A 4,775-nucleotide genomic window follows, 5' to 3' on the forward strand; every position below is an offset into this window, starting at 1 on the left:
GTGTGTGTGCGAGTGACTCCCGGTTTTATCCGGTGCTCGTGAGGGGAGGAGGAGGAGGGGGGCGGGACCTCAGATGCCCCAAAACTTCACCTGCGAATATCAACCTTTAATACACATTATATGAATCACTTCAGACTCTTATTCTCGGTCTGGCATCTTCTCTATTCGAACAATCAATTGCAGTTTCGCTTTTATTCTCCCAAAAAATTCCAATGAACAATAATGATAAAAATAATATCCTAAAAAGACCAGTGCTTTTGCATTTGTCCGTGAATTTGTGTGAATGTTGCTTTTAATAACAATAATACAATGTTTGAAGAATGATGCAATGTAATGTTCAAGATTAATATGTGTTCTTTCTGAATATTCTCTGAACCTTCAACACGTCCATGTTTTAAATGTTTGTATGAACGTTAAGGGAACATTCCATTCTTCAAACATGATGGGAACGTTATTTTTAAAACGTTACTTTTGAATGTTTTCTAAATGTTACATTTGAATGTTTTCTAAATGTTACATTTGAATGTTTTCTAAATGTTACATTTGAATGTTTTATAAATGTTACTTTTGAGTGTTTTCTAAATGTTACTTTTGAGTGTTTTCTAAATGTTACTTTTGAGTGTTTTCTAAATGTTACTTTTGAATGTTCTCCGAACGTTCTGAAACAAGTAGTAACATTTAAAAAAGTCACACGGACAAAATCGTTTCAGTAAAAAGTTCCAATATTGATGTATAGTGAAAGAATGTTTGTTCATAACGTTGAGAAAACCTTGGCAGAACGTTCCCTGTCAGCTGGAGATTGGTTTATCTGTGAATGATGTCATCCTGCATTAACCTGTTAATCAAAGAGGAAACAATGATATATGAAAAGGAAATGAACCGTCATTGATCTTCAGAGGTTAATGCTCTCAGATGAAAGCCATAAATGAACGTTATTAACTTCAAACATCAACGATGAAACTGAGTTTAGTCTCGTCGAGTGTGTGTCGGTGTAGAAGAGCTGAAGTTTGAGCGAGTGAGGAGAACAGAACTGCGTTTGCCTCCTCCGTGAACATTCATTGTTCTTCTGAAAGAAAGGAAGTCTTGAGAAATAAAGGACTCCCACTCAGCCTTTGATTCATGGAGGTTCAAGCACATTCAAATGAGAATTATGGAGATGAAGAGCAAACCAGAGGAGGACAAGTGGACAAACTCAGTTCATCTGCACTCTTCACAGCAGCACTTCCTCGCGTTCAGCAGTGTTTGCTCTGTTGAGCTGCTGTATGGCTCTTTGGAGGCTGGAAAGTGTTTAAATCTCTTAAATTATGTTCATAACATTCAAAAGTAACATTCCGAGAACATTCAAAAGTAACATTCCGAGAACATTCAAAAGTAACATTCCGAGAACATTCAAAATTCAAACAACGTTAAAAAATAACGCATAATGTTTGAAGAATGGAATGTTCGCTCTACGTTCATATAACGGTCTTCAGAACATTTAAAACCCTGACGTGTTGAAGGTTCGGAGAACATTCAGAAATAACGTTTTTAGATCATATTTTCGTCAGCTGGTGATATAAGTCTTGAACATTCATTCTTCAAACATGGGAATGCTACTTTTGAATGTTCTCTGAACGTTCTGAAACAAGTAGTAACATTTAAAAACGTTATACGAACAAAATCGTTTCAGACCAAAAGCTCCATGAACGATATATTAATAACATTTTTCCTTCAAAGCATTCAAAGGACAGCCATAACGGGCTCCTAATTACACCACTAACGATGATGATAATTCGTCCTGTAAACCCTGATGGTTTTATGAAAGACTTCCCTCTCTGTATATGGGGTCATTTCCCCTCCGCAGGGTTTGAAAGGCTCTAAATGATGGCGAATAATGGAATAATAAAATCACAAAATAATAAAGTGCGTGAATATATCAGTCGCTCCGGAAGGCGCGCGGATCCCCGCGGTTTTCCCGCCATGCAGATGTTAAACGCGCGCGCGGGGTGTTCTGCATGAGAAAGACGCGCGCAATAAACTCCAGCAGAGCCGCAGATTCCTCGTGTTCTCCTTTCACTCCCAGATTAGAGTTAAATAGAGATACACGAACACTGGGAGAGAGAGGACAAAAGTCTGTGGAGACTCGAGGAAACAACCTTCGTCTTCAATACTCTGAAATTAATAAAGAGAGACTCCAAACTACTATCGTTAACGGGAATTATAATCATATATATTTATATTTATAAATTTCTTTGGGCTAATGCATTTTATTTATATTAAACGATGATACATTTTGGATTCAATAACAAAAAAAATACACTGTTTTCCATTTTAATTATTATATATGGTTTGTATTTTATTATAAGTTAACATTTTACATATAATGCATTCTATTATGGTTTATATAATTTATTTATATGCATTCTCTGGTATTTTAAAAATATAATTTATATTTAATGCATTGTAATGTTTCCGTAATGAAGTGTGTGTGTGTGTGTGTGTGTGTATGTGTGTGATAGAGAGAGAGAGTGTGTGTTACAGTCTCGTTATGCTCCGTTAACAAACATGTGAGACAGAACTAAACATCACAATATACACAGCAAATGGTGTGTGTGTATTAGCGTTTCCGAAATGAGTTCACAGGTACACACGAGGTGCTTGAGTGTGTGTGTGTAAGGTGTGTGTGTGTGTGTGTAAGGTGTGTTGTTTTCATGCTGATGGTGCTTCACACCTGCGCGCGCATCCGCTGAGAATGGGAGTCGATCATCAGTCGATCATGAGCTCTTTGCATCTCATCATGAGGTGATAACAGAAGATATTACACACTCATTCACGGGGAAACCGACAGAAACCGCGACTTATAATGAGTGTGTATTCTCACACACAAGAGTTTCTGTCTTTTCTTACGAGGAAATCATGCGCGTTACTAAAATATCATAATAACCATACAAAATATCATTCATTTACTATGCAATGGAAATATTTACATAATCTACCATGGTTTAGATCAAAGGGCAATTACATTAAATATATTCTAATACTTTGATATGCACTAAAGTACCTTTTTTGAATATGGTGATCAAACAAAACCATTGTATTTCCATAAAATACAACATTTTTGACCCAGCTGATAGTATTATATAAATATATATTCTGTTGCATGTTGTGTCAGGTGTAAAAAAACAAAATATTGACTTAACTTAAATAATTGAGGAAACTAGTTGCCTTAAAATTATTAAGTAAACTTTTGTAATGTGGAAACATTATGTAAAGTGGAATTGTCAAGTTCACATAACTTAATTTTTTTCAATTAAGCATTAAGTTTATTTACTTAATTTTAAGGCAACGGGTTACTAAACACTTTTTACATTGAGTTAACAAATTTAAGTTGTAAAAACGTGTGAACAATGTTTCTAAAATGTTAAAAGGCAGTTTTTGTAAGCTAATAAGGAAGTTATCTGTTGTTTAAACACTTTATTTGTCCATGTTGTCTGTTTAATCAGTGTTTGATGTGTGTATCTGCAGAACATGAACCCCTGAGGGCGAGTGTGTGATGATCCAGAGGTTTCCAGAAACACTTGTGTCCAGCAGGAACTCACTGATATGACATTCTCTCGGGTGTCGCAACATGAATGAACTGTGATAATGGAATAATAATGAGGAACAGATGAAGTTAACAGGACAGAATCACTCATTTAATATGCAAACGCTCGCATATATTAGCCCTGGAGGAGACAGACTGCTCTCAGACACTGGTGCGAATCCAAGGCCTTCGCTCTGCTCTCTCACCTTTAAGTATATGCCTGTGTCGGGACTAATTACATGCTTGATTAGTGATATTAAAGTGTACTTCATTTGTACATTACAAATTCATTACGAGTGTCTTTGAAACATACAAGCAATATATCATAAGTGTATTATATTTGAGTGAAAAGCATACGCTCAGTAACGCCTTTGGCTTATTCCAAATGCTACAAATTGCACACTTTGTCTTCAATAACAAATGCACATTAATAAACAAATATTACTTATAATTTGTACAATATACTATTGTATACTATAATGTATTTTGAAAGTATACTTTCAATGCAGTTACAATGATCATTTTCAGCACACAGTTAAAAATATACCTAAAATATGTTTTTAAGTAAAGTGCAAATAAATACACTTTAAAAAAATGAACAGAATTTTCACTTCAAGTATATTTTTCTCAAATATATTTTTTAGAAAATATACTAAAGTACAATTATTTTAAAGTGTGTTAAAAGTTGTATTGTGAAAATAGGTAAAAGCATGATGCTAATATGCCTTTAATATATTTACAGATATATTTCATCAATAATAACTGAGACCTCCAGCTGGAAGAGAAGTAAAATCTGCACTTCTAGATCTGGTTCAGCACTTTCCGAGAGCAAGACTCTTACAACGCTTGTGCTAACACGGTAAATGACTTGTGTGCTTGTTTTCAAGCGTCTTTAAGACAGTGGTTTATATCAGACTGTCTTCAGACAAACACTGATCAAATGACCAATGCTTTGGGTTTCTGTATGCGTTCAGAACATTCCAGATCATCCTTGGTTATGTGAACGTTAAAGAAATATTTCATTTTATCATTCTTCAAACATTATGGGAACGTTACTTTAGAATGTTCTCTGAATGTTACTTTAGAATGTTCTCTGAACGTTACTTTTGAATGTTCTCTGAACGTTACTTTAGAATGTTCTCTGAACGTTACTTTAGAATGTTCTCTGAACGTTACTTTTGAATGTTCTCTGAACGTTACTTTAGAATGTTCT

Source organism: Abramis brama (genome assembly GCF_963993115.1).
Source record: "Abramis brama genome assembly, chromosome: 10".
Classification (NCBI taxonomy): domain Eukaryota; kingdom Metazoa; phylum Chordata; class Actinopteri; order Cypriniformes; family Leuciscidae; genus Abramis; species Abramis brama.